This window comes from Zonotrichia leucophrys, chromosome 13 (genome assembly GCF_028769735.1).
Source record: "Zonotrichia leucophrys gambelii isolate GWCS_2022_RI chromosome 13, RI_Zleu_2.0, whole genome shotgun sequence".
Lineage (NCBI taxonomy): Eukaryota > Metazoa > Chordata > Aves > Passeriformes > Passerellidae > Zonotrichia > Zonotrichia leucophrys.
Window position 1 is genome coordinate 17,801,107 of NC_088183.1, and position 14,990 is coordinate 17,816,096.

A 14,990-nucleotide genomic window follows, 5' to 3' on the forward strand; every position below is an offset into this window, starting at 1 on the left:
CTTCTTGTTCAAAACTACTGCTGAGTACCTGAGTGATACCTTAAATCAAGCTGTGGGGGGAGCAGGAAATTCTCAGACTCGTCCTCATCCTCACATACAGGAAAAGAAACCAGAACAAGGCAGCAAAGGCCTCATCTCTGCACGTGTTCAGACGGGTCAGGCTCTGAGGCTTTCACAGAGAAATCTCACATCGTGGGAACTTCATGGGACCTACAGCAACAAAAACCTGAGCTAGGACACATTTTTACTGAGCTTCAGACACCACAAATCATTGATTTCAAACGACTTATATCCAAGACTGGTTCATGTCCACATTTCACACCTTTCTCCTTTTGATATTTCCTCTGTTAACCTGCAGCATTTGTTCGCCGCCCTACAAGAATATTCACATAAGAAAATCCAGATTCAACAGTTAGAAAATGGTAAATTTAAAACAACAATATTAAAATAGATGCTTTCACATGTCTAGTTTATGATATTTAAATGGTAATCTTTTCCATTCATATACTGTTTTTTCCTGCCTCTACCTATTTGGGATAATGAATGAAGCTGCCCTGGAAATGAACCTGGGCTGCATTGGGATTATGTGTAACATTGCCTCACTTGTTCCAGACTATGTGAGTTTAGGAGACACTAGATGCTGTGAGAAGGGAGAGAGATCAACAGTTGAAAGGTATCCTGCAAGTCTGGATTGATTTTGTTTTGTTGTGATCCCAAACAAGTAACTGTGGACAACTCTTTAGAAATGTGAATCTGCACAAGGATCAGCCCTCACCTACTCATCTTTAGGCCCTAATGAGGCCAGCAGGCTTCTCCCACGTTCATTCCCCTTGAGACTAATTCAGAGTAGGAATTTAATTTATGTTCTTTAAAGGGCTCTTGGCTATAGGGCTTCTCTCCCTTCTCTCTACATGGGCAAACTCTGGGAAGCTAAGTGACAAATGGAATTAGGAGGAGTCTTTTGTGTGTTAAACTGGTTGTGCAGAGTTAGTGTGAGCTTTACAGTCCGGTTTCCACGCTTCACACAGCCATCTGTAACACAGGCCTAATTCCAGCCCCTTACCTTTAGGGATACTGCCCAGACCAGATCACTCGCCCCAGTGCAACAGTAGGAATGACAGAAGAGCAGTCACAGGGACTGACAAATTCAAACAACACCCTGGAAAGAAAAAACCATAGTAAGTAGTAGCTTTTCTTGAAGCTAAGATGACACATCTTCTGAACTGAAAGAGCCAAATATCCTCTGAGAGAAGTAATTGTGATCCTGCAATTAAAACTGCTCTGTAACAATGCCAGTATTTACAGTTGCACTGGCAATCCAAGCCCTGCCATTTCCTCAGTCCCTAATACCCAGCTTTGTAACCTGAACTGCTCTGCTCTAATACAGGCCTTTCCAGATTTTTCTTAAAGCAAAGGAAATACATTCAATAACTTACTTCTGCTCACTGGTCAGCTCAGTTACAGAGCCTTCAAAGTACAATCTGTGCTCAAGGACTTTCTTAACCTGCTGAAGGGTCTGCCCAGATCTGTGAGCTGCATCCTGCACCAAACCCCAGAGCAAGAGGGGCTTTGTGCTGGGTCCCAAAGCTGCTGCTGGCAGCAAAGAAAGAGTCTGATGGACTTTGGGCAAACCCAATCGGAATTTCATCTAGAAATATGTACAACAGAGATATTCCTTAGGACAATAAAGACTGTAATCTGTTATTAATTAAAGCAATTATGTTTCATGGTATATATTCTAGTCACAAAAGAGACACATGAACCCAATTACTTTTATCTCACTTGTTTGAGTTACAAGAGATAAAAATACATCCCATCCATACTAAGCCATGTCAAACACTTCACCAAAGCTGAAACAGAGCTGTGGAGGCTGATTGCTTTGACTTCAGCAAGGTCTTTGGCACTGTGTCCCAGAACACCCAGAACTCACAGATGCTCCACAAACCCCAGCACACCCAATCCTGCCACTGGGCTTTTCTGAGTGCTTTCACTGTGCCATCCCTGCACATCACTGACCAAAGACTTCGCTAACTTTTATAAGAATAAACAATTTTCCTTTTAATTTAAAGTAGATTAAACTCTTTTTGAAACAGGTAACATTGTAAGAATAGGTTTTATAGCTGCCAGCTATTGGAAAATCTCCTAATTTAGTTTTAAGGGTTGTTTCTCTGTCAATCTATAATATCCAACAGGGTTTTATTTTGCAAAGCTTCATAGTTGGTTTCCCCCAATTATAGGGCAGAGTCTTTAATAACATGAGGCTAACAAACACAGGGACTGAGAACATTTGAGAGACTAAAATTATTTCACTCCAAGTTACATACACAGTGATAATAAAACTGCAGCTACTTTGCTACAAAAACATAGAGGGGAAAAGTTAATTATCAGAAAGAACTAAACGTGTATGAGAGAGCACTTGGCTTCACAAACATAAGGGAAAGACTAACATATTCCATTATGTAAATGAACTCAAAGATATTTCACAACTGATCAGCTAGGAGGGACATAATGATTTATAATTCAAATAACTGAGCTTTGAAATCAAATTGGACTAATATATTTCGAAATATGCAAACCTGGGATAATTGTGAAAGTAATGGAAACCCTGATACCAACCCTAATCATTTGTTGTCTTTGTTGATACCTTCTTATGGTTTTTCTTCCTTTTTTTCAGTAGTGATGTTGCTGAAATTATAGTTTGCTTTTAATTCTACTTTATCCTTTAGAAAAAGATTATAATACACATAAAAAAAGAAAAATACCAACTTCTGAGACTGTGTAAAAGCTGACTGGTGTACAGGAAAGTACTGAAATGAAATAAATTATTACTTTAACCTTTCAGAAGAGCCACAATTTAATCTATTTGAAATACTGAAAATTGATCCACTGGATCTAGCATCTTAACAATACACTATTTCTTTCAAAGTAATATATACTTAAAGCCTTTAAAAAATCCCCAAATATAACATGAAAAGGCCAAAGTTTGCAATGCCAGGAAGTAGTTATAAACTACTTCATATGTTTGAAATAAAAAGTACTTCAGTATTATTATTAAAAAAAACCCTATTGGTAGAGTTTTTAATAGGAAAAAATACATATCTTTAAAAGCCAAAATGACCAGTGAAATTAGGTTGTACATCATTTTCTGGGAAAAAGGAAAAACAGCCTCGACAGGTGTAATTTATCATTTTTCTGATTTAATACCAAAGAAATATATTAAAATAATAAAAAGAATCCTGAAATCCTCAAAATTTGTAGTGATAAATAGCCCTCCCTGTCTTTATTGCATTATGCCTACTAACAGAAATATTGCATGGTGGATTTCGCCAGACAAGGACGATTATTTTCCAATAAAAAGTTGCATATTAAATTCCAGCACAAAAGTGGGTGTCTAATACTTTTGAAATCTTTTATGGTTTGCCAGGGAACACAATTTTAAACTTAACTAATACAAGCTCAGGGTGAAGTGAAGCAGCATTGAAGCTGCCTGGGCTCAACCCCACCCCTCCAAGCAGCAGAGCAACCATTCTCAGAGTTCCTCCTGGAATCATTCCAATGGAACTCATTGGGGGTATTTGTTTCTTCAGCTGATCTCTCTTTTTGCTGGTCTTTCAACACTTTACACTGCTGATAAAGAAGTTTATTCATTTAAAAGAAGAGGACAGTGCTGCTGGACAGCCTGAGCACACAGCAGGGTCTGAAAGCACTCTCACAAGAGTTTTCCAGTTTCTGCAAAGAAAAACCCCAGAGGTTCATCACAATGCCTATCTTCAAGAGAACTTAGACTATTAAATATCTCCTTTTTCATCCTTTCTAGGTCCTGATATTATTGCATCTATTCCACGAGCAGAAACTCATTTATTGCAAATATAATGTGAGCAATCTGAAAGCTATCCTGACTTCCCAGCCTTGGAAAGGATTATTTGCACCAACAGGGTACCTTGACCCTACTTCTGGAGAGCTCCCATGAGAATCCATTCCTTTCCCAGCCTCCAGAAGACAGCAGGAGATGCTGAATGCTTGCTGGCTGTGCAGCAATGTGAGGTGATTCTGTCGGGAAGCACAGCAATAACAAGGCAAGCACTCGCTCACAGGGGCCCTGTGCTACATTTCATGGGGATTCTGAAAGTGTTCTGAATCCTACAGAAGCAATAAGTATCCAGTAGAAAAGAGGAGAGAGCTCATTAATTCCTTCATAAATCTTGTTAATGAAATAAATGTCTCTCATTCTGGTTTTGTTGAATTCCTTAGCAATGTTGCAAGTCCTTTCCAGTCTGATTTCTGTGATGCCATGAGAAAATAAACACATGCATATTTAAAATATCAAGTTAGCTGCTTAATGGTATTTCAAGTCAGCATATAGAAGTACACCTTGTATGGTTTTCATTAAACAAAATTCACTTATGGAATGTGAAAACCCACACTCATCTTTCAACCCAAGGAAATATATTAAAATTATTCCTACAGTATTAGAGTTCTATGGAGAAATAAAATGATACCAATTGTCATATTCCAGGTGCCTTCCCCTCTGTTTGTGTAACAATCCCCTCTAGAAAATTACTGAAAAGTTGCTTTCGTGAGCCCTGGTGGTTTATTATCTGTCATCCACCTTTAAATATTGTGTCATATCAAACACTGCTACCAGGTTTTTTTTTTCTATCTTCTTGCTTGACTGACTGAACACTCCAGGAACAAACATTCTTCTGCAACTTATGGTAAGTGAATATTAATTAAAATAAGTACAAAAGGCTTCAACAGAAAGCAAGTTAGCATCCATGACTGGATAAGAATTTCACAAAAATATCTGAACCCAGATGAAAATGCACATGAAAAGTCACGATTGCTTCATCAGTGACACTGAGGAACCCCAAACCAGGAATGACAAGACATTTCAAGAGGCTTTTGGGGAAACCCTGCAGCCCCACCGCCTTCTGCAGGTTCCGGGTGAGAGGTGGGGCAGAGGCAGGACCTGCACAGCTGCAGACCCTGCACAGCTGCAGGACCTTGCACAGCTGCAGGACCTTGCACAGCTGCAGGACCCCAGGGAGCTGGAAGGGAACCTCCTGGGCTCACCTGCTCCACCCAGCAGAAGGGGAAGAGGCAGCGTTGGCCTTGGGATGGAGGTGGGAAACTGCTGCCAGTGAAGTGTAGGAATGTAATTTTTCTAGTGAGGTTACAGAATCCCAGAGTGGGTCAGCTGAGGGACCCCAGGGCTCAGCTGTGTCACCTCCTGCCTCAGCAGGGCCATCCCAGAGCTCAGGGCACAGCAGGGTGTGCTCACAGCTCTGCAATGTCCCCAGGCAGGGACACTGCACAGCCCCTGCACATCGAAGTTCTGCCTCCTGGGCAGGTGGAAATTCTGGGAATCCGTTTGTGCCTATTGCCTCTTGTCCTGTTTTTGGCACCAGTGAGCAGAGCTTGGTCCATTCTCTAACACTCTGCATTTGGATACCAGCCTGCTCAAACAAAAGGGCCCCATGATTGGGAGCCCTGGCACCTATTCCTGACCATGACATCAAACCCACAGAATCAGCTGAGTTGGAAGGGGATCACTGAGTCCAACTCCTGGACAGAACATCCCCAAAAGTCACATCCCGTGACTGAGAGCACAGCCCAAACCCCCCTGGACTCTGCCAGGGTGTGCTGTGCCCACTGCCCTGGGAGCCAGCGGTGCCCCAGGCGTCAGGGAAATGGGGCAGCCCAGCTTTGTCTGCTCAGTTTCCCTGGCTGTGGAATGTGCACAATGATTCTCACTTTCAGTGTCACATCCATTGATGACAGACTGTGAAGTAAGAGATATCATCAGCACCAGCTATTTATACTGTGATGCAGTAGGATTTCAGTTTTGAGAGAAGAGAACCTGAAGAAGAGATGGAAAACACCTTAAAATCAGCACTGATTATTGAATTTACACAGTCATAGGCTAGGGAATGTGTACAACACATAAACTATTTTTTTCAGGAAGTTTTACACTCAACAGAGTTTCAAGCACCTAAATGTTTAGTATTATTTGCTCAGGAAAAGACACATAACAATGCAATTACCAAAGCAAATCCTCAATTTAAATTTACAGACAGACATTGATTTACTTTATAAAATCTCTATGAAGAGCTATATGGGTTCAGATTGCCCTAAAGAAATAGCTCCTTCAAACAAGTCCATAATTCACAGTTTATCCCTACTATGGAGAGTTCTGGAGATGTTTATAGTTGCACTAAATCCTTAACAAGTATATACCATACAAAGCAATAGAAAGGAACTTGAACTACCCAGATTTGACACCAATATCAAAACCATAAAAAGGCTGTTTTGCAAAAGAGCAGAATCTTTATCCTTCAGTTACAAGACATTTAAAGAAAAACAAGAAGCCATGGTGACAGCTTGGAGGGAAAATTAAAGGAAGGAAGTCTCCTCATCCAACATTCAGGGTACTTTTGTCTGCATCTGTTCTTTTGGTTCAGGGTTGTATTTGGATGCTGAAAGATGGAGCAATACTATAAAAGCTGGAGAGTACTCTGGAGTGAACAGAGGCAATCACAGAAATTCCCATTTCTGTTTTGGCCTTGCCAGTATCAGGTAAGATGAAACACACATAAAATATAGTTTTTAAAGAAACATTCGCAAAACTTTATATAAGTATCTGAGAAAACTTCTAAAGATCTAGAGCTCAATCTCATAATACAAAAAGCAGTTTTCCAGTATGTAAGGAAGAGAAGCAAGGAATAAAAGAGCAGAAAAATTTACAGATCTCAGAGAAATCATGGCAAGACAGCTCTTAAATCCAGGGGCCATGGTCCCTCTGTCACTCAAGTGATTTAGTGATTTAAAAGATGAACTAAAAGTTACAGAGTCAAAGGAGATAACCATGAAATTTCAGATGAGCCATCCTCTTCCCAGGAGGCCCTGAACCTCTTTTCTGAAAGGCAATGGCAGGTTCACCATCACAGTGCAGAGGAATTGCAGGAACACAGGAATTTCTGCTCACACATGGGTTGCTGAACCTCCCATGCACAGGGGAGCTGGGAATGTGCCAAAGCAGCAGTTGCAAGAGTTAAGCTGCTAACAGCCAGAAGAGGGGATGACTGCCATAAAGCACCAAATTTGGCTGAGGTGGCTGTTTTGGGGTTTTGTTTGCCTGTTAAATAATTAAAGAGTGAAAATCTTTTAAGCTTATCTAAGAATTACATGAATTGGGAATGTAAATTTATGAACAGTCTTGGTCACAAGTTAAGGATATTACAAGTGTAGTTGCATTACAGAAAAGATGGAAAACAACTCCTACATTTTAAACAAAACTTTCAAAGTTGCTATCCAATTCCCATTACAGTGTAAAGAAAAATGGGGCTTCCAAAATCCTTGAAAAGACACTGAAATCTGTTCCTTATGTGGTGCTGAAATTTCAGTTAAAACACAGAGGCAAGAAAACTCTGTACAGTCAGGTTTTAATTATTTCTGATAGATTATCATCACTTACCCTGAAAGCTCTCGGTGGCTCAGACAGCAATGGGATATATACTTTTCATTAGAGCTGGACAAAGGTGAATAGTTAAAAACTGCACGTTCTATCATGAGTAAAAGTATTGAATTTTTGTTTGCTGTGATTCAAGGGGCCATTCAGTGTAAGTGTTCCAAAAAATATTCAGAGATCCACACTGAAAAGTTGTGACATGGAAAATCCCTCTATTGACACATATGTGTATTCACCACAGTGACATCCCACATCAATGTTTGGACATGCACCTCTTATTCATGTTACACTTATTTTATCATGACCAGAAATATGAAATACTTGGGAAAACATTTTGTAAATCCACCTCATGAAAAATCATTTCCATGTGATTTTGATAACCGAAAAAATCCCAGAAGAGGTTCACAAAGGGTAAGGGAAGAAAAGGAAAGGTGATTGCAGCCAAAATAATGACAAGGCACTTCCAGCCCAGGCTCAAGCAGCAGGTGCAACTAAAACTCCTCCAGTCTCAGCATTTCCTCACCTCTGCAGGGAAGAACCAAGGCAGGTGGGCCCCTACTGAAAGAAAAACTGGATCTGTGGGGTAAGACAGAAGAGTAGACCAGTGGCTTTCTAAAGTTCCTGTGGCTAAAGCACAGGAGGAACAGGTGAATGGGCTCCCAGTCAGGGATTCTGCCTGCTGCTGCTACAAATGTGCTAGGAATATTCCCAATAACAGAGCACCAGGAATGCTGCCAGACTGGATTGTCCCATCAGACCGTTGGGTTTGGATTATATAGATCAATATGCTGATTTCACACCCAGAATTTTCACCTGGCATGCTACCACTGGGAAGAAGACCCTCACTGCCACAAACACAGCAGTGTTTATCTAGGATTCACAGCTGCTTCTTACAGCCACTCAGTGAATGTCCATGTCAGGTGGTAGCATCTATTCTGTTAAATATGATCTTCAATCTAATCAATTAACAACTCAGAGCTTTATGAAAACAAAGTAGGCCACAAGGAAAGAGAAAATAAAACTACAATGTGTAATCTAAAAAGCAGCGCTGATTTTTTGCTTTTTATGTACCTTGTTTTCTTTTAAAATCTTCCATGTAACACTAAAACCCATTAACACTAAACTATTTAACATAAAGAAACTAATTTTTTAAAACTTAATTTACAGTAATTGTGCAAACACAACCCTATCCTATCAAAATGCATGTAGGGCTGCTCATACAACTTGTTAAGGGATGCTATTCCTTCAAGTGGCAAACATAACAGAGAATTCCTCTCAATGGCAGCAATGAGTAGCAAGAGAAGCAAACTGATGGTATCCAGAAAAGAGCCCTCTGCCTCCTTTTTCCTCAGCTGTTCGAGGTTCACTGCAGTTTGAAACAACCAAACACAGCCCAGCCATCAGGCCCCATGGCATGGGCTGCCTCCCAAAACTCCTCAGTAACACCATCAGCATTTTTCCATCCATCACCCTCCACTGACCTGTCTTCAAAGACTGCTCCAGATAAATATCAGGGTTGGATGGGCACTGTTGTTATCCTAAGGCAAGATACAACACTCGGCTTCTGGTTTGAGGAAGGAAAGTGTTTATGCCTTGTGTTCCACAGATATTTCAGTACTGTCCCAGCAGGTCACAGCCAGCCTGGTGACACCAGCAGAGAGCTGCGTCCAGCAGGCCAAGGTTTCCGGGGAGTGTTCAAAGGTCCTGTAAGCCAGATTGAGAGGACAGCAAGCAAATGACCAGACACAGCAATTCCCTCACTGCAAAATGAAGAGGTCAGACACTTGTTTCTCTTTCTCCAGGCACACATGGGCCACATTGTCTCCTGGGGACTCCCAGATTTTTTTTGTATATTCAGTTTTTCAGAGGGATCATTTTGTTTTGCTTCAAGAGAAAAAATTATTTTAGATTAAACTCTTTTTGTGTCAGGAGAAACTAGTAAATATCATGAAGGCCATACGTAATAAAAACCAAAATCCTGGTAATTTTGCTGGCAGCCAAGGAAAGCTGCTGTTGCTGTAGAGGAATGGTATGTTCTCCAGAGTAATTGTCCAGCAATATTCTTAAGAGAGAGTACTGCAGCACTTCTCTGCCAAAATAACAAATACTATGTTATTCTGCAAATGCCAGAGATGTGAAGACAGGTGATGATGATGCGTCTTGTCCTTCAGTGTGAGGCCTGAGGATCCTCCTCTGAGAACCTGCATTTTTAAGATAGAAAAATTTGCCAGATCTTGGACAAAAATCAATCCAAGAAAACTTTCCCAAAACAATGGAAGATTAGTTTGCTTTGGTCAGTTCCCCACTTTGAAATGCCACAAAATTTTACAGGCAATTCCACACAGGGTGCAGGAAAGAGAAGGGAGGGATGGGGGCTGTTTGTGCCAGTTTGTCACTGAACAAGAGGCTGGGACATCTCAGCTCTACCCCCATAAGCCATTTTGAGAGGGGACACAGGCACTAGGGTGGAAATACTGAGCTGCAACTGTTCAATTAGAGGCTTGCAGTACCTTCAGAAAATAAGATATGGGTCCTTCAAAAAATGGTTGTCCCTTATTTCAAATAGTTCAAATTCACAGAAAACATTTTTCTAGCAAAGAGCAAACTTGATAGCATGTTAAAGACAAAACAAACAACATACACAATAGAACCCAAGCACAAACTTACATTTTTGGTCATAAATGCTTCCAGAACATGGTTGTCACCTTTTATTCCCAAGACTTCAGACATCCTGACATGCACCTGGAAATTAACATTTCAACAGTAACATACTATATAGTATAACATACTATAGATACTAACTACCTTCAACATTTTCAGTTATTCTAAAACCTTCTCCAGTTTGACTCTGCAGGAGGAAAGCACAGGCATAAGTGCCTGTACATCCAACCTATGACCCTGCAGGCTGCAGCACTCGTAGGAGATGGCTTATCCACTCTCTGATGGTGTCCTGTGATGTGGGGACTGAGGCTTTTACTTGCTCTTACAAACATTTCTTCGCACAAAGGAGTGCAAATTTTCACATTAACATCACTTTGTTGTTCTTACAACAATATAGTCTCTATTGAAAACCCTAGTTTATTACAGAAAATTAGAAAGGGGTGGAGAAAACATTTTTGTCAGTCTGTCCTCAGTGGGATGTCATTCAATGCTGTCTTTAAGCTTACAAATTCTTGCACTGCTGGTGATAATATCTGGTAAATCTGGTACTCTTCAGACATTGTTTTGTGTCCTTGAAAGGAGAACAAAGGCTTAGGCAGCCCAACAGCTTGCAGCAGTGTATGTGTCCCTTTATTTCCAGTCCAGGACAGCCATTTCAGGGTCGGTGTCCCAGCACCCCGCCTGCCAGACCCAGCTGTGGGTAACACGCAGCTGCAAATGCACAGGACACAGCAGTTCTATTTCTTCCTCATTGTGTAATCTCCATAAAGTTCTCTGGGGGCTTTACCATCCTAACATGTAGTTCAGATAAAAACATTTTGTAGGGTTAAATCAACTTCAGAGACAGCAAGGTGACGATGGCGCAAAGCCGCTGCCCAAGCCTGTGCCGGCCCCTCCCCACACTCGCCAGCCGCGCTTCGTGGGCAGAACGCAGGGCCAGCCCTCAGGGGTGTCACTGCAGCCACTCCAGCCCTTGGGGACACTGTCCCCTTGGGGACACCCGGGCTGCCCGGCATCGGGCTGCTGAGGGATCCGGAATGCAGCAGCGGTGCGGGGAGAGGCCCAGCACAGCTCCCAGCGGCGAGTGCCTGGTGCCATCTACTGCCGGCTCCCTTCCTCATCTCCCTTCCCGATCCACGGCCGGCTCCCTTCCCCATCCACGGCCGGCTCCATTCTTCATCTCCCTTCCCGATCCACGGCCTGGCTCCCTTCCTCATCTACTGCCGGCTCCCTTCCCGATCCACGGCCTGGCTCCCTTCCTCATCCACTGCCGGCTCCCTTCCCGATCCGCGGCCGGCTCCCTTTCCGATCCCCCTTCTACTGCCGCTCCCTTCCCGATCCCCCTTCCCCATCTACCGCCGGCTCCCTTCCCTATGTACTGCCGGCTCCCTTCCTCATCTCCCTTCCTCATCTACTGCCGGCTCCCTTCCCCATTTCCCTTCCCCATCTCCCGCCGGCTCCTTTCTGCAGCTCCCTTCCCACAGCCCATCCCAGCCTCGGCACCTGTGCCACCGCACCCACACCAGCCTCCCTCTGCCCTGATGGAACCCTGCGACTTGCTTTAAAAACCAAATTATCAATGCTCCACCTCTGAGGCAGTTAATAAGAACAATGAAAACAACAATAATATCAACAATTGGATTTTCACATCCCAAAGACTTTAAATTCCAGCTTACTAAAGTCAGGAGTATGTAAACTTGCAGCTCTAACCAGAAATCGCACCAAAATCAAGGGTAACTAAATTTGTAAGCTAATTTATCCTTTTATAATTGTATGAATGTAGTTTTTGGTGGCAAAACCAAAGGACAATTTAAAAAATGAAAAAAATAATACAATCTTTAAATGTTGCAAAATACTATGTTCACACTGTAAGTGTAAAGTTATTGCTTACAGTAATTAGGCATAGCAAAAATAATATATTGAAATATAAAAATAATACCTTCCAATTTAAAAAAAAATCCACTCCCTAAACAACGCACTACTGAAATGCTACAGCAGCTGCATTTTTTGCAGTGTTTCAGAATTTTTGCGTTTGGTGTCATGACAAGGAAAAAAAAAAAACAGTAGGAAGGAATGCAGAGGCATCAGCAGCTACCCCTGTGTGTTCCGAGCCTTCCTTCGTGCTCCGGGAGCCAGCCCAGCTCATTGTGCTCTGCTGTCAAACTAGGCTCTCCCCGCATCAGAGTTTAACAAATAAAATACTAAAACAGCAGTCAGTGTTGACAAAGAGCAGTGCTTTAATCCACAATTATCCTTGTAACTCTTACTACTCCTTTTATCATCCATTAGCTTTGATTCCCATTATCCCATCAAGAACTGTGTCAACGCTTTTGTCCCTGGGGATTTCCCACACTACTAGGATCTGACAGACAAGCCTGAGTGCTAAGCAGGATCATTACCTCTTAAATCCACTTATCTGATCCACTGAATAGTAAATTGAAAAGCTCATTAACAGCAACAATCTGATTTGTTTTCACGTGTGACAGGGTCATTCCAAGTCAGCATGAATAGGGCCCTCACAATAAAAACTACCCCATCTACAGGAAATTGTAAGCTAAAATAAATATGATATTTTAAACACCTTCTTCAAAATCATTTTCAAAACCCGCACATGCTATTAGCATACAAAAATAGAAAAGTAATCGCCTCCCACCACAGCAATGCAATGCCCCTGGACTTCTAAACACTATGAAAAATTAATGATAAAGCATTTTGGTCGTACAATTATAAAACACACTTCAACAACAAAGGCTGTGCTACATATTCAAAAGGCGGAGAGAAACCCTGCTGAAAGGGGTTGTAAAAAGCTATGGAGGTGATCTCATCTTTTGCTTAGGTCCTGCAGGGACTCGGGGGTAAAGGCAGCAGAGCCCCAGACTGCAGGGCTCCTTCCTTCACCCCTCCCTGCCCGTTCCAGCAAGGAGCAGGGAATCAACTTCCAGTGGGAAAACCTTGGCTCAAGACTCCTGGGAAACAGTGACACAATGAGTCCCAGATCGTTATAACTGCAAGATTTACAACTCCAAAAGGGAATTCCATGTCAGTCCAAAGCTGTGTGACTAAAACCCGTATGGCCAACAGCGTCAGCTGACAGGAGAACACCATCCCCTGCTCACCTCACACACCCACGGCCGTGAGGGAAACACCCTCACGAGTGGCAGTGTCAGGCTCTGATGTTTCAGGAGCTCCAGGAACCCAGCCAGGGCCTTTGACTGGAGCTGGAGCTGGTGGCACCACTGCCCCCAACTCCCAGTGGCACTGCTGTGCTCAGGGGCAACAGCAGTAGCCGTGGCAGCCAAGAGAAAGAACAGACCAGCGAAACACCTTCCATACTGATCAGCCACAATTTCAAACATACTGAACCAAGTGTGAAAGCTAAGGATCAAGGGATCCTTCTTTTTTCTGTTTGTACCCTTATAGCCACCTTGGTGGCATCAGGACCCTGAAGGAAGACGGCAGACTCACAAGCTCTGGTGCCAGGGAATTTTTTAATTATCCAGGAAATTTTACAGAATCACAACAAGATTAGGTTTGGAAGGGACTTTAAAGCCCATCCAGTCCCACCCCTGCCATGGGCAGGGACACATTCCCAGGCTGCTCCACGCCCTATCCAACCTGGCCTGGGACACTTCCAGGGATCCAGGGGCAGACACAGCTTCTCTGGACTATCAGTTGTCCAAGTTACATAAACATACGCCTCCCAGGTCCTTGAACTGTCCCAAAAGGACAAGAAATAAAACTGTGGAAGCAATGTTTTATAAAGCAAAATATTTGCATGTAAATACAGACCAAGAAAAAAGAAATAATTCAGTAATGACACCAAAACTTTATTTCCTTCTCTTCCCTACTCTTTGGCCTTGGATATGTTTAACTTTTCTTTGCCTTTGGAAGTCTTCTCTTTTTGGCTCTAACATTATAACTCTGAAGAAGCTAATTATATCAATTCTTAAATGTGAAGCAGATTACAGAACTGGGAAGCTCAGAATATGAGTTCCTAAAGGTTGTATGGCTCAGTAATGACAGTCACAGAAATTCAATAACAGCACTGTATGGAATGTACTCAAACACACCCCATGAAACAAATTAAAACAGAGCAATGAATCTCTCACACTGTGCAAATAAGAAAGCACAAGAAAATGTTAGTTTCTACAGTTTTCATAAGGGCTATTATAATGAATTAAGATTTTGGATAATGAATCTTCAGAAAATTACAGTAAAGTTATTACCGTAGGCACAGCGTAAATGCTGCAGATATTATCACTTCCTTGACGCCCTCCAGGCCTCGCTGCAGAGAACTATCACAGCAACATTAAAGCATTTTGTCATGAGCAGTGAGGGCAGAAGCAGACCTGCACCACGTTTACCCCAGCCTGGCAGGGCTGGAGCACATAGAGCACATGGAGGGGAGCCTGTATGTCCCCATGGTGTTTTTGGGAATCCAAACAACGCAGGGGTGACTGCCACGGGGCTCTACCCTCTACCTCCCTGACCAACACGCCTCCAGCACCCACCCAACTCCACACTAACTGCAAGTGGCATTCTTGGTATTGAGTGCCAAAACACACTTTGTAATTTCCCCTGTTTTTAAAATCACACTCAGGTATTTGAATTTTCAGCACTTACAATCGCCACTATAACACAGCAGAAATCCAGCTCTACATTCTGCAGTCAGCTTCAGGAAATGGGAACTGAATCCCCTAATTGGACTATCAGGGTGCCAGATCATTCATCTTTATCTCCTGATCAAACTGAGGGCTTCAAAAGCCCTGGCTTTTACCTCCTCTTCTTAGCAGAGGAAAATCTTGGTCACTTCCACTCCTGACCAGCTGTCTTAAAAAGCTAACATCTCAAAATACTTTTA

At 42.4% G+C, this 14,990-nt stretch overlaps 1 long non-coding RNA gene across 3 annotated transcripts in view; it reads right to left on the minus strand.

Moving 5' to 3' along the window:
* Positions 1-14,990, minus strand: part of LOC135453644 (uncharacterized) — a 110,961-nt gene that overhangs the window by 50,011 nt on the left and 45,960 nt on the right. For 2 of the 3 annotated variants that reach the window (XR_010441910.1, XR_010441912.1), the window contains 2 exons: positions 8,950-10,210; positions 1,064-1,159 (listed from right to left, as the gene is read on the minus strand). This is a non-coding gene — a long non-coding RNA (uncharacterized LOC135453644). Of the gene's footprint in view, positions 1-39; positions 211-1,063; positions 1,160-8,949; positions 10,211-14,990 lie in introns of all 3 variants that reach the window. The other variant, XR_010441911.1, reaches the window with a different exon arrangement.